Consider the following 22,569-nt stretch of genomic DNA (forward strand, 5'->3'; position numbering starts at 1 on the left):
TGAATAGATTCCAGTCATTCCATCCCCCACGTTACTCTTCTCAAGACCCATCCAGAGCATTGGATTGGACCTGCCTGGGCTGGGCAGTCCCCCATCTTCCTGCTCACCTGAGTCGGCCCGTAATGTGGGTAGGTAGCCGCCAGCACACAAACAGCTTCTCATGTCAAGATCCTAACTCTCTGCTCAGACAACAGAGATGGAAGTCAGAGGTGGACAGCCAGGTGGTTTTGCAGAGGTTCCTCCAGCAAGACCCACCCTCGTCGCCCACAGTGGTAATCCACTCATTAGCACACCCGGTGCTGGTTTCTGTCACTTTCCTATTCTCACTCACCTCCCTTTCTTTAAAAAAAAAAAAAATGTACCTTTACTGTTAAAAGTATTGCAGATGTCCTCCCATTTTCCCCCACTGACCCCCCCCCCCAGCCCACTCCGTCCCTCCCAGGCCTTCACCACACTATTTTCTGTGTCCATGGGCTATGGATATTGTTAGGTCGGAGAGAGCCCAGGATCGGATACATGCAGACATGACAAGATAATGGACTTCCCCTGGAATTTCTCACAGATCAAGGTGCCAGACACAGATACCAGCTTCTTCTCCCTGAATTCACATACCCCCACACAGATAAGAACTTCGTCCTGAATATTCCGCCCATTCCCTGCAGCAGAGAATTCCTCAGCTCATGTCCCCGCCCCTCACCCAACCGCAGTATAGAAAAAGCGCCCCCCTCCCTGTTGGCGTGAATCCACGTGCCCTGTCCTTGGGGTACGTGGGTCTCCCGGGGACGCAGAATAAACCTTTTCCTTTCCTTTCTTTTCTGATTCACTGGACTCTATTTCTTGCGCCGCCTCCTGAGCCACCTAACCTAACAGATATATGCCTAGAAGTTCCCCAGGTAATCTCTCCCCATCCACCCCTGTCCCCTTTTCCTTGCCTGTGCTTTCTGAAATCACCTCCCAAATAAACTCCCTCACTCAAGTCCTCTACCCAGGATCTGTTTTGGTGGAAATCCAAAGTAATCCAAGAACCATGTTTGACAGCCCCACCAACACAGTCTCCCGTGGGAGAAGGTGGTTTCCCAAGGCAAAATCAGAGAAAAGAGAAAAGGTGTTGGACAGTAAAACAAAGGGCTGCTACCACACGCAGGCAGAGCTTAGCTTTCTCTCTGCAGATATCCCCCTCCAGAACCATCCAAAGCTTTGTCTGCCCCACAAAGTCAGTGTGAATCAATTCTTCTTTTAAATCCTCAAGGCCAGGCCCAGACACTCAGACAAAAGAAAGTCTGACACAGACGCTTCAAAGGCCCTGGAGGCCTGTAAATCAGGTAGCATTGCTGTTGTCATGGAGGATGAGTGGGAATGTGCCTGTCTCCTCATCCTCCCTGACGCATAGACATCAAATTGCCCCTCGTCACCATGCAGACACTTAGCTTATCCTGTAGCATGTCCTGGGTGCCTAATAGCATGAATACTGATGGCCACTCAAAGCACAAAATACACTTAAGAATTCATGGCAATAAGAAAGGGGCCATAAAATCGGGATCCAGGGGATCAAACTATGAAATCCTTAGGAATTCAGCAGGAATCCGCCTTGACTCTCAGCTGAATATCCAATACATGAAAGCAGAGGCTGCCACAGAGACTCCTGAGGAGGCCTGAGACACAGTCCAAAAGTATTCTGAGTGCCCACCATGTCTCTGGCTCCCAGGTGACCCTTCCTGTGTGGAAATGTTAATGCTCCTTGCCCCCAAAGGACTCAAAACAAACAAATACTTGTGACATAAAAAGATGCACTTATTCAATGAATATTTATTGAGTTATATTTGTGTTATATTTATATGAGCTTCTTGCTCACACAACTGGCTTTTGGCAGACCTAGGCTGGGCTGGATTCAGGTGTGCTGAGTTTGTCTCTTCTTGTTCTGGGATGAAGTCTCTGGGGGCACTATTATCCTATAGTAATGATGGGAAGGCAAGAGGGCCATCCCAGCCACACAGGCATGTACCAAGTCCACCTGCATCGTGTCCACTAACATCCCAATGGCCAGAGTAACCAGGTCAAGAGGCAGGAAAAAGCTCTCCATCTACCACACGGCTATGACAAATGGATGAATGATACTATTTCAAGGAATGTGACAATTTGGGGAATATAGAACATAATTCAATCTGTCATAGTCTGAATAATGGAAAATAAGAAGCCCTGTGAAGATCAAAGGAGAAGAGTTGTGTGTGGGATCGTACACAGGTAACAGAAAGAGGGGGCAGCTATGACAGAAATGGATGGGCACCCAACCCAGCTTCAAGGAGTCTCAGAGGGCTTTCACATTCCTAAAGGTTTCTCCTTCCCTGATAAAGACCTGTTCCCACATAGAATGTGTCTGAGTTACAGATGTCCAGCTGTAACTAAGGACTAACATCCTCTCTGCTTCTCTCTCTCTATTCTCAGATCGTTGTCACACCTAGGCTGGCATCGGTGGCCACCAAGGGGACATTTTCAAGCAAGTAGTGGGAGCAGAAACCAGGCCACAGGGAATTAAGACTGTGCAACATGGTTCCCACATACTAAATGTCTAGACCCCTATTCTGGAATTTACCACAGGTGAGAAAACAAGACGGTAGAAGAATGTATCAGTCCAACCTCATGCATTTGCACTTGCTCTTCCTTCTACTTGGAATACCTTTCCACCCTCTCTCACAGAACTGATACCTCCTCATCATTCAGACCTCAATTCAACTGTCACCTCCTCAGAAAAACTTACTCTGACACCCCTTTCCCCACCTAAGGCATCCCTGCCCCACACTCAAGCACATACTAGTACCTTCTCTGCCTTTATTAGTATCTGCATTTGTCTTTTGTTGTTGTTGTTCATTGCCTTGCTTATTATCTGTCCTCCAAACTAGAGGGGGTGCACGTTCCTGTGTTCTGCCTGGTGCACTGTGTCCCCAGTGCCGTCAATAATCGCTGGGATATGGTAGGTGCTCAAAATAATTGTTGAATCGATGAGTGGGTGGGTGAACCTATGAATAGCTTTAGAAATGCTGAAGAAGAGGAGAAAATGGTGATGATGAAAGAGAAGAATATAGAAAGGAGAAGCAAGACAGGTAGTAAGGAAAAAAAGGAATATGGCAAAATTGGGAAGAACAAAGAAAGCAGATAAGGAAAGAAAAGAACTTCAGGGAACCAAAGAGTTAAAATCTGCAGCTGCTGCCCAGATGCTTGGGGTTTGAACAAGGTGATCAAGGGGAATAGTGCTTAACAAGGGCCTTGCATCTCATTTGCATTCTTTTGTCCATCAAAATCTGACCAGGAGGCATCGAGCTACACATTTCGAATTCTTCCTCTGTGCTGAAGACCATTACACCAATAGCTTGGAGCTAGCCCTGTGGGAATAGCAAGGTCAAAAGACAATCTGTTTCTTGTAAATACCTAATAATGAATTATCATGTTTGAATATACTCAGGAACCCCACTGTGGCCTGGCCTGCCACTGGGGATTAGAGCACACCTGAATGGGGCCCTGAAGGTCCCTCCTGTTTGCCCAACCACAGTTTAATTCAGGCAAATTACTGCCTTCTCCCCATTTATTCTCTTTCTTCCTCTGAGACTCCTTCTGGAATTCTAATTCTTAACTTTTCTCTCTTTTCTTCCAAAGATTTATCCCTCCGAAACACTTCCTGCGAGAGTTCATCGACTGGATCCTTCAGTTCATTAATTTGTTCTTTAGCTGCATTCATCCTGCTGTCCAGCTTATCTACTGACAATACATTCTTCATTTTTTATAATATATTTTTCATGCCCCAAATCGCCAAATGGTTCTTCAAAACTTTTTATCCTACTTTATGCTCCTTAGAGCTTTGCTTCTTTCTTTAGAATGTTTGTTTTCCTTGTTTTAATTTTTTAGAATTTCCATCTAATCCATAATTTCTGCTTCTTATGGCATATGTTATTTAACTTGGTGTCCTGCTATATGTTCTTATAAACTCATGTTCCTCTGGAATGAGCAGCTACCTTTGCTCTGATGAGCGAGGGGGAACAGATGGGGTTGGTGGCAACATCCTCAGTCCTAGTTTGTACTTCTGGGAAGTTGGATTGTGGGAGGATCTCTAGGTCAGACGCCCTCAGGCCGCTTCCCTGTTTGCCCCTCTCCTTCTCCTCTCCTGGGAATCAATCAGATTCCAGGCTGTGGACAATGCCACTCTCCATGGGCTCTGTTGGGACGGTCTAGCCAGCTTCCCTGGAGTCCCTGTCCCCAGGCCAGCACCCTCACATTGCTAGCCAGCTTCCCTGGAGTCCCTGTCCCCAGGCCAGCACCCTCACATTGCTAGCCAGCTTCCCTGGAGTCCCTGTCCCCAGCCCAGCACCCTCACATTGCTAGCCAGCTTCCCTGGAGTCCCTGTCCCCAGCCCAGCACCCTCACATTGCTAGCCAGCTTCCCTGGAGTCCCTGTCCCCAGCCCAGCACCCTCACATTGCTAGCCAGCTTCCCTGGAGTCCCTGTCCCCAGCCCAGCACCCTCACATTGCTAGCCAGCTTCCCTGGAGTCCCTGTCCCCAGCCCAGCACCCTCACATTGCTAGCCAGCTTCCCTGGAGTCCCTGTCCCCAGCCCAGCACCCTCACATTGCTCACCCCTGTCTTATTTGGACGGCCTCTGACTAGCGGTGGACTGAATGCTGTTTCCCTGCCCTGAGTCAGCAAAGAGAGGGGCCCGCCCGACAGTGCCCCCCACCTGTGTGCCTTCTGTGGCACCTGGACCTCTCTGCACCCTTCCATCCGGCACTCAATGACTTGCTCCCTCACCGAATGAGTTGTTAGGTTCTAGGACCCATGTACCTCTTCCTTCTGCCACATCTCCAGGAAGAGACTCAGGAAGGAGTCTATTTATTTACTTCTCCATCTCGGCTGGCCTACTCTTCTTCATGCATAGACTGGCATACATGCGCACACACACGCATGCACACACACGCACACACACACACACACTCAATGAAGCATAATATTTGGGACCACATGCACACATATTTGTAAGACAAATTTTCTTGAAATGCTGCAACCAAGAATAGGCCCATCCTAACTTTTGGTAAAAAGTGTTCAATGCCCTTCAGAACATTGTACCAATTGGCACTGTCAACCTCAGTGCCAGTTCCCCTGCAAGCACTCTACACATGAGGTGTTAGCAAATCTTTCAAGGTTTATGAGGAAAATGTCTAGAAAAAAAGATATTGTTCTTTCCGTTTATGTTGGAAATGAAAGAAATTTTAATATTTTTAGTTATGCGGAAGGTTTAAATATTGTAGCATTTTTATAATAGTTAAAGAGGGCTTGACCTAAATATTTATCATCAATGTGATTTGTTGAATAATTTACGGAATATCCATCTTACAGAAAAAAATAACAATGACTAATGAATACAAAGAAAAATGTTCTAGTCCAATATAATTAAAGAAATATGAATTGAAACAGTAAATATGCCCTGGCCAGGCAGCTTGGGACATCGGAGAGCCGCCCGAACACCAAAAGGTTGCAGGTTTCACCCCTGACCAGGGCACATATCTAGGCTGCGGGTTCGGTCCCTGGCTGGGACACGTACAGAAGGCAACCAATTGGTGTTTCTCTCTCACATCGATGTTTCTCTCTCCCCCTTCCTCTCTCTCTACGATCAGTAAAACATATCCTCGGGTGAGGATTTAAAAAACAGTAAATATGGTGGCAAAGACCTAAAAATTTAATAATTCCTATGGGTGGCAAAGCTGCCTCCCACCCCAATCTACTCGGGGTCATTTTGGGGTGTGTTAGCTTCCCCGCTCTTCCAGGCCGTCCTGTGACTTCAGAAATACGCACTGAGGCATGAAAGTGGAGATAAGCAGCGGGCACTTGAGGCAGAGTGTTGCCAGTGTCATGGAAACTGTCCTCCAACCCCGAAGCTGAAGTTAGAGGTGGGCTGAGGGCATGGAGCATACACGCAGTCACACCACCCTCTTGTCTTTGACTGTGATTGAGGCGAAACCTGAGTGGAGGCAAGTTTGCTGAGCTCTAATAGGCCTGGCCTTTTCCAAAGTAGAGTCGCCGAAGGTCGCTGAAAAGCCCGTGGCTGGCCCCAGGAATAGTGTAACTATCTCCAGCCAAGACAAGGATTGTTGCTTGTTTTATTCCTGGAAAAGTCTCCCTGACCCCCTGGAATGAATGTCCTCTTTCTAACCCCAGGCCCCGAGTCTTAGGTCACCAGTTGAAGTTCTGCTGAAACCACAAATATATTATGACCCACACCTGTTGAAACCACCTGTGACCACAAACAAGGAACTCAGAGTAAAGGCCCCTGAGGTCCACCCACACTAGTCTGCCAAGTGCCAAACCTGCCTCCAAGGGCCGACCTTGGCCCTAGGAGACCATCACGGGCTCCTTACAATCTGCACTCAGAGGCCCTCAAGGTCAGATTTACCCACCGTTACAGCTGAAGCAAACACAGAAATAGGTGCCAACCCTTGTTGTACCTGGGAGCAGTAGGGCCAAGAGAAGAAAGGGGAGAGTTAGAGGGAAGCAGGCAGAGAGAGGAGAAACAGGGGGATTGAGAAGGAAGACACAGGAGAGGGGAAAAGGTGTCAGTGTGCCCACTGAGGTGCCCAGCGATGAGGTGAGCCAAGCCTTGCCAGAGCACATATGCCTCCTCTCCACACTGCCCGCACTGCCCACACTGCCTGCACTGCACACATTGAACACTGCCCACACTGCTCACACTGCTCACACTGCTCACACTGCCCACCTTGAACACTGCCCACACTGCTCGCACTGCCCACCCTTCACACACTGCACACACTGCCCACTGCACACACTGCCCTCACTGCCCACCCTTCACACTGCTCACACTGCCCGCACTGCCCACACTACCTGCACTTTGCACACTGCACACATTGCTCACACTGCACACATTGCCCACACTGCACACATTGCCCACACTGCACACATTGCCCACACTGCACACATTGCTCACACTGCACACATTGCTCACACTGCACACATTGCTCACATTGCACACATTGCTCAAACTGCACACATTGCTCACACTGCACACATTGCCCACACTGCCCACGCTGCACACATTGCCCACACTGCACACATTGCTCACACTGCCCACGCTGCACACATTGCCCACACTGCACACATTGCTCACACTGCACACATTGCCCACACTTCACACATTGCTCACACTGCCCACGCTGCACACATTGCCCACACTGCACACATTGCTCACACTGCACACATTGCTCACACTGCCCACATTCCTCACACTGCCCACGCTGCACACATTGCCCACGCTGCACACATTGCCCACGCTGCACACATTGCCCACGCTGCACACACTGCCCACGCTGCACACATTGCTCACACTGCACACATTGCTCACACTGCCCTCAGTGCACACATTGCCCACACTGCACACATTGCTCACACTGCCCACATTGCCCACACTGCCCACGCTGCACACATTGCCCACACTGCACACATTGCTCACACTGCACACATTGCTCACACTGCACACATTGCTCACACTGCCCACGCTGCACACATTGCTCACACTGCACACATTGCTCACATTGCACACATTGCTCACACTGCACACATTGCACACACTGCACACATTGCCCACACTGCACACAATGCCCACACTTCACACATTGCTCACACTGCACACATTGCCCACACTTCACACATTGCTCACACTGCCCACGCTGCACACATTGCCCACACTGCACACATTGCCCACACTGCACACATTGCTCACACTGCACACATTGCTCACACTGCCCACTCTGCACACATTGCCCACACTGCACACATTGCTCACACTGCCCTCAGTGCACACATTGCCCACACTGCACACATTGCTCACACTGCACACATTGCCCACGCTGCACACATTGCCCACACTTCACACATTGCTCACACTGCCCACGCTGCACACATTGCCCACACTGCACACATTGCCCACACTGCACACATTGCTCACACTGCACACACTGCACACATTGCCCACACTGCCCACGCTGCACACATTGCCCACACTGCACACATTGCTCACACTGCCCTCAGTGCACACATTGCCCACACTGCACACACTGCACAACTTGCTCACACTGCACACACTGCACACATTGCCCACACTGCACACATTGCTCACACTGCACACATTGCTCACACTGCCCACGCTGCACACATTGCCCACACTGCACACATTGCTCACACTGCCCTCAGTGCACACATTGCCCACACTGCACACATTGCTCACACTGCACACATTGCCCATGCTGCACACATTGCCCACACTGCACACATTGCTCACACTGCAGACATTGCTCACACTGCACACATTGCTCACACTGCCCACATTCCTCACACTGCACACATTGCTCACACTGCACACATTGCTCACACTGCCCACATTCCTCACACTGCCCACACTGCACACATTGCCCACGCTGCACACATTGCCCACGCTGCACACATTGCCCACGCTGCACACACTGCCCACGCTGCACACATTGCCCACGCTGCACACATTGCCCACGCTGCACACACTGCCCACGCTGCACACATGGCTCACACTGCACCCATTGCTCACACTGCACACACTGCACACATTGCCCACACTGCACACTGCTCACACTGCCCACGCTGCCTGCACTGCCCACATTGCCCACACTGCCTGCACTTCCCATTCTGCCCACACTGCTTTGCAAGCAGAAGCATTAACAGAACTGCCTTCCTCTACAGGAATTGCACCTGCTTACAGCCTCCTGCTCATTTCTTTACAACTTTGAACTGATGCTAATTGAGACACCTCCTCCAGATGCTAAAGGATATTACCAACATATTAGAAGTCTTCATATGCAGAGAACATATTTGTGGACTTTTGAAATTCCAGTAATCCCAGGTGTGCGGTCCCCAGAATCCTCTCGCCCCACTCCGCTCCTGCATCCATGGAAAATGATGCACGTTGCCCTCCTGGGAAAACCCAGGTCTACCTGGGCATCTACAAGCATCTGTACCAACCGCCCAGCTCTGAACCCAAGGCTGCCTCTAGGAAGGCATTATTTGCTGCATTGCCACCTGCAGGAGACATTTGTCACCGCTGTGGAAGTGTTTACATTCCCAGCACACCTTCCCGCCTCTGGAAGGCCTGACCACAAAATGAGTTGATTTTAACTGTGCTTTGCAGGCAATACACCTATTTTTAGCAATTATCTTTGGAGTCACTGAAATAAAAGCTTCTGAAAATTAATGATTCTCACCAAGGTGTTGGCTTCTGTACATGCAGAGTTGAACTGCACAAGATTAAAGGGAAGCCAGGCAGAAGGTATTAAGGGAGGAGAATACAGAGAGGGAGATGGTGTAGGATGAAGAAATAGCTGTGGACACAGAGGGGAAATCAGAGTCAAATCCTGTGTGACCATGGGTAAGTCACTCCAGCCTCTCATTCTCAATGCTGTCATTGTTTAAGTGGAGAAACTATATATCAAGAAGGAAAATGACTTTAAAAGTTGACCTCAGAATTCCTCTCAAGATAACAGATCTATCTTTTCATAAGAACATACTTTAGTAGGTAGTTTGGCTATGGAACAAGACATTCTAAATAAAGCCAGCTTAGTCTGGGGTAAGGAAATAAAAAGAGATAACTAAAATTGTTTTAATAAGAAATGAACAGAAATTTAGTGTTGGGTCAGCTAATGTGAAGAGGGGAGCAATTCAAAAGAGAGAAGAAGCAATTTCAAGTAGAGTAGGGAACTAACATTAGAAAATGAGAGATGACCAATAAAATGTGAGTGGGGCTGGTGTCCGTCCCTTCCAGGATGAAGCCATGAATAGCACACACGCAATTCTTCTCCCCTCGGCACTGAAATGGCGTCCTGTTTCCTTCAGAACTTGGCAGAACGCACAGCACCATTGGCCTGGGCCCTGAGTGGCCGTGTGGAGCACAGCCCTGGCCAGGTGCACGTCAGCAGTAAATGTCTGTTAGGTTAGGCCACTGTCAGATCTGGAGACTGTTCGTCGTGGCGCTATAACCTAATTTCTTCTGTGTCTCCTTTCCTGCTTCGAGTGTGAACCCCCTAAGAACTTCTAGACAAGTTGGGTTTTCCACCGTATGTGGGACTGCGGCTGGTGCTGGTTCCATTCCATGCTCTTCACTGCCGTGCTCTGTGCCCAGTGGGCTAATAACTTCCACAGACGATATCGTCAGGTATCCCTCATCCTCCGCCTCGGGGATGGAAGCTGCCAGTGGGAGGTGCCAGCAGGAGCTGGGAGAGAGGGAAGGTGGGCTGGTTTGACCACTGCCCCTCCTGGCCAGCTGGCCCCTCCCATTGTGAGGGCCCTCAGTCTCTGCTAAGGCTGCTTCTCCCTCCCCTCCCTGCCCCTCAGGCCTCGTGGTGGTAATGACTCTCTACTGTTGCTCTTCCCCTGCTAACCACCTCTTGTTGGCTCCTTAATCCCGCCCACATCTATCTCTGTAAAGAGAGGGTGCCACCCTTTCCCCCTGGAACTCTGATATTTTCAAGGCTGACACCAGTTTTATTTAAATTTCAAGGGACCCGATTAACCCAGTACTGTATGCCAACGGTCTGAGAAACACCCAGGCAGTTAACATCTGGAATTCAAATCATTACCGTTACAAGGTGTTCTGAAAGGGCGTGAAACATGGGATGTATGTGACACCTACCACCTACGGATCTGAATCTGAGAGAAATAAGCTTTGTTTCCGTGAGAGGCTCAGCCCTTCGCACCTGCCCTGAAGGAGCCGCTGGCCTGGGTTGCAGGGCGCTAAGTCAACAATGTTGTGGCACATTTGGAAGCAAATCTCGTGGATTTCATTCTGACTCCAACAGAGGCTTCCCAGGATGGGGAATAGAGAGATCCTGAGGTGACACCAAGCTCCTGGGATGCCCTTTTACTTCCCCTTTACGGCCTCCTACACTGAGGGCAGGTAGGTGCCCATCAGCGCCCCCTCCACCTGCAGAAGCCTCACTGCCTCACACAGAATCCCTCACCTCCAGCCCTCTCACCCCCTCTCGGGGCATCTGCACTGAGAGCTGGCGCCTGGAACAGGCATGGCACAGCCACTATGATCTGACAGCGGCGTGGGTTACACTCCAAGCCCTGCTTGCTTGGGTAGAGAACGGAGGGCCTAACCACTATCAGTTAACACAAGCAGCGAAGCCAAACACTGACACAGAGGCCTGAGAGGGCCCAGGCAACAGGGAGGAGGAAAGACGTCAGCACAGGAAGCCACTCGGAGGCACCACCCACAGCACACGTGTGCCTGCGGCACCAGAGCTGTGTGCGGCAGTGCCCTCGCGTCCGGAAGCCAGCTCAGCCAGGACCAGTCCTGCAGGTCTGGAACCCCTGGTGGCTGCCCCATCCTGTCCTGACACCTCGTTTGTCTTCAGCGCAGGGCTCTGTGGGCCGGGCTGGAGAGGATGAGTCTCCTGTGACGTGGGGAATTCTAAGGGGAACTGCCACACCTTCGGATGGCTCATCAGGCCAGGACACTTCAGTGGCATTTGCTCAATCCCGTGGCTCCCAAAGTGAGCAGTCAGAGGGGAAGTGAAAATCAGTGTCCTGAAGTGAGTGCCTTTCTGACGGAATTTACAAAGACTCAGTCTAATTCTGGCACCACCCAGCGCTCTCTTTGGACCCAGGACTCAGACGATTAACTGACTGTTACACATTAAGAGGCAGAATGACGTGATGCCCAAGAGCACAGACGCTGGGGCCCAAGTACTTGGGTCTCAATCACGCAGCCGCCACTGACGGGGGGGTGAGGGCGGACAAGCCACTCCTCTCCCCTGCTTCACTTCCCAGCTACAATGTAGTCCCTTCTTCACGGGATTGCTGTGCGTTAGTATGTCTGGTGCCTAAAATAATGTGAAGCACATAGTAAGAGCCGTATAGTACTTGTTATTCTTATCTCTGTCTGGGTGGCCCACAGGCAACTCTCACTCAAATGTTCAGAAAGACACTCATTATTTCCTCTCCCCTTGAAGCACACACGTGCTGGTAGGCACACTGGCTACTGATCTTGTAAGCTGTGCATCCGTTCCCCAGGGACCAAAACCCAACCTCTTAAGGCTTCCCCGTCCTCCTGCCCGCCACGACCAGCAACCACATACAGCTAGTTCTGTCTTTAAAACGTACGCCTGTCCCTTCCTCTCTGCCTCCACCACGGCCTCAGTTCAGGTTCTACACTGGACCACAGGAACAACCCAGAACCCATCGCCCTGTTTCCAGCCTCCCCCTGACTCATCATCCCACCTCATCCCACCCTTCATGCTGCTGCCAACCCCTCCCCTGAAACACAGATCTGAGTGTATGCTTCAGGCAGGCTCTGCTCGGCTGGGCTACGTGACAAACTCCAAATCTCAGCAGCTCAACACGGGAGGTTTGTTTTCCTTTATGTAACAATCCAGTGAGATTGCCCAGCTCTTCTCTGGGCTGCCTCCGCATTCTCAGCTGTGCCGTTGGCAGCCCATGCCTGGTGGGTTAGATAGCAGCGCAGCCTGGACACGAGGGCTCCAACATTGCCCTTAGGGTCCCTCTACAATATTAAAGAAATCTCTTTGTATGGATTACAAATAGAAAATTTTACCGTATTAGAAATTAAGAGAAAATTTTTTTTAAATTTGTATCTATTTGTTCATTTAAAAAGAATAAATAACTCATTACATGGTAATATAAATAAAATATTTTCATAAATAATAAAATAATATCCCTAGCTGGTTTGGCTCAGTGGATAGAGAGAGCATCAGCCCACAGATGATTCCTGTTCAATTCCGGTCAAGGGCACATACCTCGGTTGCAGGCTCGATTCCCAGCCCTGGTCAGGGCAGATGCAGGAGGCAACCAATTGATGTGTCTCTCTCTCACACATCGATGTTTCTCTCTCTGTCTCTCTCCCTCTTTTGCACTCTCTCTAAAAATCAATGGGAAAATATCCTCTGGTGAGAAGGAGGAGGAGGAGGAGGAGGAGAAAGAGGAGGAGGAGGAGGAGGAGGAGGAGGAGAAGAAGAAGAAGAAGAAGAAGAGGAGGAGGAGGAGGAGGAGGAGGAGGAGGAGGAAGGGGAAATAAATGATCCTACATAATAAAAGCCTAATATGCTAAGTGTCCAGTCATCCGGTGACCTGTCGACTGTTCAACCAATCAAAGTGTAATATGCTAATGATATGCTGAGGCCTCTCAACCACTCACTATGATGCACACTGACCACTGGGGGCAGACACTCTGACCGCTAAGTTAGCTTGCTGCTGGGGTCCAGCTGATCAGGACTGAGCCAGATGTGCCGGACACGCCCTGGAGCCCTCCCGCAGCCCCTCCCTGGCTCTGATCGTGCACCGGTGGGGTCCCTCGGCCTGGCCGATGCCCTCTCGCAATCCGGGACCCCACAGGGGATGTCAGAGAGCCAGTTTCAGCCCAATCCCACAGGCCACTCCCCTCAGGAGGGCACCAGATGCAGGGCTCATGGCTGGTGAGAGATGCTGCGGCAGCGTGAGCCTCTCCCGATAGGGACTGATTGGGCACGAGCCGGTGGCAGGTGCAGTGAAAGCAGGATGAGCAGGAGAGGCAGGTAGGAGCTACAGGTGGCATTGGACTGCACGTTTCAGCCCAATGCCTACAGGCCACCCTGAGAAACCCCACCTGTGCATGAATTCATGCACTGGGCCTCTAGTAAATAAATAATAACAATAAATTTTTGTTTTATTCCAAACCAAAAAATTTAGTCATAAGAGTGGTGTTGTGTTATATATTTTTGCAAATCTTTTTAACATATGACTTAGAGAAGAGCGGGCTTCTCTCATCTGCTCTCATTCAGTCTGCGCGATACGCTGTTTTGGTTGAAGCAGATGAGGCAAATCTGGCCTCACACAGATGTGCATTGAAAAGGGAAGAGTGCTACAATATGTCTCCAGATAAATGGGGTATTATTTATTGAAACTATCCCCAAACTTGACAAGTGTTTATTTTCTGAAAGGTTACTTACAATTTCAAATATGAAATCCTGTCATTGGACCCTCATACTCGGCCACATTAAGATACGCTGGTCAGCCACAAAGTGTGATGGACCACTTACCTGCATGATTTTGCAACATCACCCAATGGTCATTTGGAAAATGTTGGTTTGCTGAGTTATGCAGACCTTTCAAATGTTGACACAATTTCATTGCACAACATTTAAAAAAATCGCATCACCAATTTCATCAGAAATGTCCCTAAGAATTGGGAAGTTGTTGAGCTCATGGTGGCAGATACAAGTGTTTAAAACTCTAATTTTCTCCTGGGAGATGGACATTGTCATCTGCAACAAATACTCTCAGTTGCTTTCCTTGAAGTCACTTCATTCATTCTCAGGAAGGATCCTGCCAAATCCTGAGGCTGGGTGCCCACAGTTTCTCAGTCATTCTTTCAAGTAAAAAACGGCATTCCATTTAAAAAGCAGCTGGATAAATAAAAATAACTATTTTCCAAGACCAAACTTGAGCAAGAGGCAGGACATTGTTTTACATGTTGAAAACTCTCCCATGTGGGCTGGACGCTGTCTCTCGGGACAACCATCACGCTTGTCTGTAGCAGAGGGCTGCGTGCGTACCTCCTGCCATCACAGACTCAGGGCTCAGGATTTAATCAATTAATAACCTTTACGATTCTGTCGAGGGCTCTGACAACTGAAACTGGAGTTCTTCTTAATGCGCATGTGTAGCGTGAAGAGCAAAGTGACTACTGATCTAGCTTGGTCACTGTCGCGACTCATGCCAAATGCCAGTTTTACACTGAGTGGCCAGATTATTATGACCACCCCATCAGTACAATGAAGTGAATTAGTTATGCAAATAATAATAATAATAATAAACCCTTGAGAGTATTTGCTTAGGAAGTTTTCAATATTCAGTATTTTTGGAAGTGTCGATGAAGTACTGATGGGGAGGTCATAATAATCTGGCCACTCAGTGTATTATGAAGTGGTTTTAGTTTTAGGACGAAGTTATTTTTGCTTTAGCTCAATTATAAAAGTAGTTTTGCCTCGTGGGCCCCGTCAAGAGTCCGAGGGCGCCCCTAGAATCAGGTCTCCTACTTTGAGGACCTCTGGCCCACCCTGCTCTGATTAACACAGTCATGCACCACTTAACGAGTAAGCTACATTCTGAGAAATGTGCTGCTAAGCGGTGCCTTCCTTGTGCAAACATCACAGACGTATGCACACCAGGATGCTACAGCCCACTGCACACCTAGACTAGGCGGCACAGCTGACTGCTCGGGGCTACAAGCCTGTACAGCATGTTCCTGCACAAAACAGCACAAGATTACATCACGCACAGGACAAAATGATGCCATCAAGAAACAGGAAATGTAAAAGGCTGCTACGTGTGTAACACAGCTCACTGTTTTACAGCAAACTTTTTTTTAGTAAGTAGAAAGAGTACACTCTAAAATCATGATACAAGTCGAGTATAGGAAATACACAAACCAGTACTGTTTTTTATTATCAATGTCAAATATTATGTACTGGACATAATTGTATGGGCCATACTGTTGTATGATTGGCAGCTCAGTAGATTTGTTGACATCAGCATCAGCACAAACATGTGGGTGATGCATGTTGCTATGTGTTTCTATGGGTACAATGTCAGCAGACAACAGAAAATTTTCAGCTCCATTAAAATCCTATGGGACCACTGCCGTACATGCAGTTCATCCTTGACCAGAATGTTATGTGGCGCTTGGCTGGACCGCATTTTACCCCCCGGCTTCATAAGTTTGCCAGTGCCCACAGCAGTGCCACTCACAGTTGCTCCATGAACTGGTGCCATTCCACAGCCCACAGCGAAATGTAGAAATTGAGAGTGAGCATTTAGAAACATTTAGAGAAATTTTATGTCTGTGAAAACTTCAGTAAAAAAAATATATATAGAAAATGTTTTGTATGTCGTTGCTTTTTATTTTATTTTCTAAACATCTACTTGTACTGGATTTCACAAAATATTCATCCATGACAAATTAGAATTTTTTAAGTTCCTTTCCTAATTTAGCGAATACCATACAGTCTTGATTACTGTGGCTATGTTATGGTTTCCAAATCAGATAGAGCAATTCCTCCCACTTTATTCTTATTCAAATTGTTATAGCTATTCTACTTTATTCCTTTTTTACATAAATTTTAGAATAATCTTGTCTATTATCTACAAAATGTCTTAATAGAAATTGTTCCCAGGCTACAAGCCTATACAGAATTTTGATTAAAATTGTAATAAATCAGTCAATTTGTGAAGAACTGATGTCTTTATTATCTATGTTCCTGCTTTCAATCAATGAGCATGGTATGTCTCCACATTTATTTAAACATTCTTTGATTTCTTTCATCAACATTGTGTAGCTTTCAGCATACAAGCCCTGCACATGTTTTATTAGACTGACACCTACATAGCTTATTGTTGGCAGGTTATAAATGATATTGTAGTTTTAATTTCAGTGCCCACATGTTCATTGGTGGTATACAGGAACACAATTTACTTTTTAATGATTATTTTGGATCTTGCAACCTTTCTAATTCAGTTATGAGTCTTAATAGTTTTGGTTTTGTTTTTTGTAGATCCCTTGGAAATTTCTATGTATACAACCAATGTCATCATCTTCAAATCAGGACTATTTTATTTCTCCCTTTCCTAACGCTCTGCCTTTTACTGCCTTTTATTGCCACTGCACGAGATAGAACTTTCAGTGGTATGTTGGTTTCCAGCCCAATTCCATTGAGATTGGAGAACACACTCTGAATTGTTTCAATTCTTTTAAATTTGTTGAGTTTCTTTTGGCCCAGAATATGTCCTACCTTGGTATCTGTTCCATGGGCACTTGAAAAGAGTGTGTAGTCTGTTGCTGTTGGAAAGAGTATTCTATAAATGTTGGTTACATTCCCTTGATGGATTGCGTTTATCAAAACCTTGTGGAGTTTCCTTCTGGTGTTTCTATCAGTTGTTAAGGAAAAAATACTGAAGAGTTCAGCTATAATTGTAAATTTGTCTATTGCTCCTCTTAGTTCAACCAGTTTTTATTCCACTGCTTTGCAGCTCTGTTGTTTGATGCTCCCACATTTAAGCCCCAAATATATACAGTAATACTAGAGGCCCGATGCACAGATTCGTGCACCAGTGGGAGTCCCTCAGCCTGGCCTGCACCCTCTCACAATCCGGGATCCCTTAGGGGATGTCAGACTGCCGGTTTTGGCCTGGGGGATCAGGCCGAAACAGGCAGTACAACATCCCAGAGGGATGTACTAGTAGTAGTGAGTGAAGCGGCAGGTGGCTGGGGAGGAGCCTGAGCCTGGACCAGGCACCACACTGCTCCCACTCATCCCAGCCCTGCTGGGCCTGCCGCCACTGCTTGCTAACGCTGCCATGGAGGCAGGAGAGGCTCACGCCACTATAGCTGCGCTTGCTATCCGTGAGCCTGGCATCTGATGCCCGTCAGTCAGCTGAGCAATGCTCCCGCTGTGGGAGCACACTGAGCACCAGGGGGCAGCTCCTGCATTGAGCATCTGTTCCCTGGTGGCCAGTGTGAGTGTGTGTCATAGCGACTGGTCCTCGTTCAGTCATTCAATGACTTAGGCTTTTATATATATAGACAGATAATGGCCTTCTCTGTCTCTGGTAATTTTTTTACTCTGAAGTATACTTTATCTGATATTGATAGAGCCACACCTGCTTTCCTTTGATTAATGTTGATATAATACATCTTTTCCTTCCTTTTATTTTTACCCTGCCTATGCTGTTATTTTGAAGTGAGATTCTTGTAGGCAGCATATCATTGAGTCACATTTGTTTTTTATTGATTTGAGAAAGAGGGAGGGAGAGATGGAAGAAAGGAGAGAAAAAGAAACAGAGAGAGAGAAACATCAATGTGAGAGAGAGACATTGATGGGTTGCCGCCCACACCTGCCCCAACTGATGATCAAACCCACAACCTGGGTATGTACCCTGAACAGGAATTGAACTCGCCACCTTTTTGTGTATAGTGCAACACTCCAACCAATTGAGCCACACCAGCCAGGGCAAGTCACATTTTGTAATCCATTCTGCCAATCTCTTTATTTTAGTTAATATATTTAGATCATTTACATTTAATGCAATTATTGATATGATAGCACTTAAGTCTATTTTATTTGTTGTTTCTTGTTTGTTTTCTGTTTTTTGCTTCTCTGTTTTCTTTTTCCTGCCTTCCTTAGTGTTACTAGAGAATTTTAGAATCCCATTATTTTTGTGTAGTGTTTTTGAGTGTATATCTCTTTGTATAGCTTTTTAGTAGTTGCTCTTGGTATTACCGTATATATATACATAACTTACCACAGTCTACTGGTGTCATATTTTAACAGTTCAAATAAGGTGTAGAAACTGTACCTACATTTTGTTTTCTTACCCACCTTAATTTATAATTGTTTTAAATATTTCCATTACATGTTTTAGAACCACATCCAAAAGTGTTACAAATTTTTTCAATAGTCAAATATGATTTTAAAAACTCAAAAAGAGAAGAAAAGTATTTCTATTTTCCATATTTTTGCTTATTGTTTGTAGTTTGATGTAGTCTCATTTGTTTAAAATGTCTTGTTTTCCCCTAGCCTAAGAAGATATATAAGAAAAAAATATGTTACTAAGAGCAATGTAGGCAGTTGAATGCCTATGTTTTCTTCTAGGAGTTTTATGGTTTTGAGTCTTATATGTAAATATTTAAATCATTTTGAGTTAATTCTTGTATTGGTATTAGAAGGTAGTCTAGTTTCATTTTTTTGTATATATCTGTACAGTTTTTCCAATACCATTTATTAAATAGACTGTCTTTACCCATTGCATATTCTTGCTTCTTTTGTCAGACATTAATTTACCATATAGGTGTGGATTTTCTTCTTGGCTCTCTATTCTGTTCCATTCATCTAAGTGTCTGTTTTCATGCCACTACCATGCTGTTTGATTACTATAACCTTGCAGTATACTTTAATATCAGGTAAAGTGATACCTCCAACTTTGCTCTTCTTCCTCAAGATCGCTGTCACTATATGTGGTCCTTTGTGGTTCCATATAAATGTTTGGATCATTTGTTTTAGTTCTGTGAAGTATACCATTGGTGCTTTGATAGTAATTGCATTGACCCTATAGATTGCTTTGGGTAGTATTAACATTTTAATAATGCTAATTCTTACCCGGCCAGTGTGGCTCAGTGGTTGATCATCGACATATGAACCAGGAGGTCATGGTTTGATTCCTGATCAGGACATATGTTTGGGTTGTGGGCTCGATCCCCTTTGTGGGGCATGCAGGAGGCAGCCAATCAATGATTCTGTCTCATCATTGGTATTTCTATCTCTCTCTCCCTCTCCCTTCCTCTCTGAAATTAATAAAAATATATTTTTAAAAAATAATTTTAATTCTCCCTATCCATGAGCACCGTATATGCCTCCACTTATCTGTATCTTCTTCAGTTTCTTTCACAATAGCTTATAATTCTCCAAGTAGGCCTTTTACCTGCTTAGTTAAATATATTCTTGGGATTTTTTTTTTATTCAATTGTAAATAGAATTGTTCTCTTAGCTTGTATTTCTGGTAGTTAATCATTGGTGTATAGAAATGCAGCCAATTTATGACTATTTATTTTGTTTCCTGCTAATTTACTGAATTCATTTATCAGTTCTGATAGATTTCTGGTGAAATTTTTAAGGTTCTCTCTATATCATTTCATGTCATCTGCAAATAATGACAGTTTCACTTCTTCCTTCCCAATTTAGATGCCTTTTATTTCATCTTCTTATCTGATTGCTGTGGCTAGGATTTCCAATACTATCCTATATGTTAAAAAGCTAATATGCAAATTGTCCCCTTGACTGGAAGTTCAACCAGGAGTTCAACCAGGGGGTGGGACCAGCTGGCCAACCGCCCACAGCCCCTTCCCCTGGCTGGCCTGGCCTGATCAACCCCAATCAGGGTGGGTCAGGCGGACCCCACCTGTGCATGAATTTGTGCACTGGGCCTCTAGTGTTGAATAAGAGTGGTGAAGGTGAACATCCCTGTCTTATTCCTGACCTTAAGGAAAATGCTTTTAGCTTTTGTCCATTGAGTATGATGTTAGCTGTGGATTTGTCAAATATGTTTTCTATTATGTTAAAGTATGTTCCCTCTGCTCCCACTTTGTTAATTTAAGTTTTTTCATAAATGAGTGCTGGATTTTGCCAAATACTTATTCTGTATCTATTGATATGGTCAAATCATTTTTATCTTTCATTTTGTTTGCATAGTGTATTACATTAATTGGTTTGTGGATATTGAACCAAGCTTGCATTCCAGGAATAAAAACGATTTAATCATGGAAGATCTGTTTAATGTATTGCTGAATTCAGTTTGCCAATATTTTGTCAAGAATTTTTGCATCTATGTTCATTAGAAATATTGGCCTGTAATTTTCTTTATTTGTAATCTCTATCTGGTTTTAGAGTTAGGACAATGTGGGCATCATAAAATTAACTTGGGAGTCCTCCCTCCATTTGAATTTTTTAGAACAGTTTGAGAGGGATAGCTATCAATTCTTCTGTGAACGGCTGGTAAAACTCACCTGTGAAGACATCCAGTCTGGGATGCCTGTTTGTTGGGAGTGTTTTGTTTACTGATTCGTTTTCATTGGTGGTAATCAGATTTTCCTGTTTCTTCCAGATTTTGTCTTGGATAATTGTATGCTTCGGTGAATGTATCCATTTTTTCCAGATTGTCCAATTAGTTGGCATGTAATTGCAGTATTTTCTTTTATTTCCTTGTATTTCTGTGGTGTCAGTTGTCACTTCTCTATCATTTCTGATTTTGTTTATTTGGGCCCTTTCTCTTTTTTCTTGATTTGTCTAGTTAAAGGTTATTAATCTTGTTTATCTTTTCAAAGGACCATCTTGGTTTTTTGTACTGTTTTTGTAGACTTTACTTCATTTATTTTCACTCTGATCATTATTATTTCCTTCCTTCTATTCACTTTTGTCCATGTTTGTTGTTCTTTTTCTAGTCCCCTTAGGGATAAAGTTAGATTGTTTATCCTTTTCTTGGGGTGATATTTATATTGCAGTCTTGGGACTGCTTTCACTATGTCTTATAGGTTTGTGATGTTGTGTTTTCATTTTCATTTATCTCAAAGTATCTTTTAATTTTTTCCTTGATCTTATTTTTAATCCATTCCTTGTTTAGTAGCATGCTATTTATCCTTTGTGCATGTGTGTCTCCGTTGTTTTTTTTTGTAATTGATTTCTAGTTTCATAATATTGTGATTAAGGAAGATGTTTGATATGATTTTAATCTTCTTAAACTTATTGAGACTTGTTTTGTTGCCAAATGTTGTCTATCCTGGAAAATGTTCTATGTGCACTTGGAAAGAATATATATTCTGCTGCTTTGGGGTAAAATGCTCTAAAAATATCAATAAAATTCATCTGATCTAATGTGTCATTTAAGACCACTGATTCCTTGTACATTTTCTGTCTAGAAGATCTATCCATTGATGTCAAGGGGGTGCTAAAGTCCCCTACTTTTACTGTTGATCTCTCCCTTCATGACCATTAATATTTGCTTTATTCTTTATTTATCTTTATTGTTGGAATTATTAAAGATGTCCTTTTTCTTTCCTCATTCACACCTTCCTCCCCACCCTCGCCCCCTCCCCAGGCCTTCACTGCACTATTGTATGTGTCCATGATTATGTATATATGCATGTAAGTTCTTTGGTTAATCTCTTCCCATTCCACCCCACTCCTTACCTCTGAGAATCATCAATCTGTTGCATGTGTCTATGTCTCTGGATTTATTTTGTTTGTCAGTTTGTTTTGTTCATTGGGTTCCACATGTAAGTAAGATCATGTGATACTTGTCTTCCTCTGACTGGCTTATTCACTTAGCATAATACTCTCCAGGTCCCGCCATGTTTTCTTCTTTTTCACAGCTGCATAATATCCCATTGTGTAAATATACCACAACTTTTTTTATCCAAGCATCTACTGATGGGTTCTTGCACTGTTTCCACATCTTAGCTATTGTAAATAATACTGCTATGAACATAGGAGTGCATATATTCTTTCTGATTGGTGTTTCCATCTTCTTAGAATATATTCCTAAAAGTGGAATCACTTGGTCAAATGGCAGTTCCATTTTAAATTTTTTTGAGGAAACTCCACACTGTTTTCTATAGTGGGTGTACCAGTCTGCATTCCCACCAGCAGTGTACTATGGTTCCTTTTTTTTCTCCACATCCTCGCCAGCACTTGTTGTTTGTGATTTATTGATGGTAGGCATTCTGGCAGGTGTGATGTCATGGTACCTCATTGTCATTTTAATTTGCATCTCTCTGATGATTAGTGACATTGAGCATTTTTTCATATGTCTTTTGGCCATTTGTATGTCCTCTTTGGAAAAGTGTCTATTTAGGTCTTCTGTTCATTTTTTAATTTTTGTCTTCCTTTTATTGAGCTGTAAGAGTACTTTACATATTTTGGAAATTAACCCCTTATCAGATGTATCATTG

The sequence above is a fragment of the Myotis myotis genome, unplaced genomic scaffold (genome assembly GCF_014108235.1).
Source record: "Myotis myotis isolate mMyoMyo1 unplaced genomic scaffold, mMyoMyo1.p scaffold_m19_p_5, whole genome shotgun sequence".
Classification (NCBI taxonomy): domain Eukaryota; kingdom Metazoa; phylum Chordata; class Mammalia; order Chiroptera; family Vespertilionidae; genus Myotis; species Myotis myotis.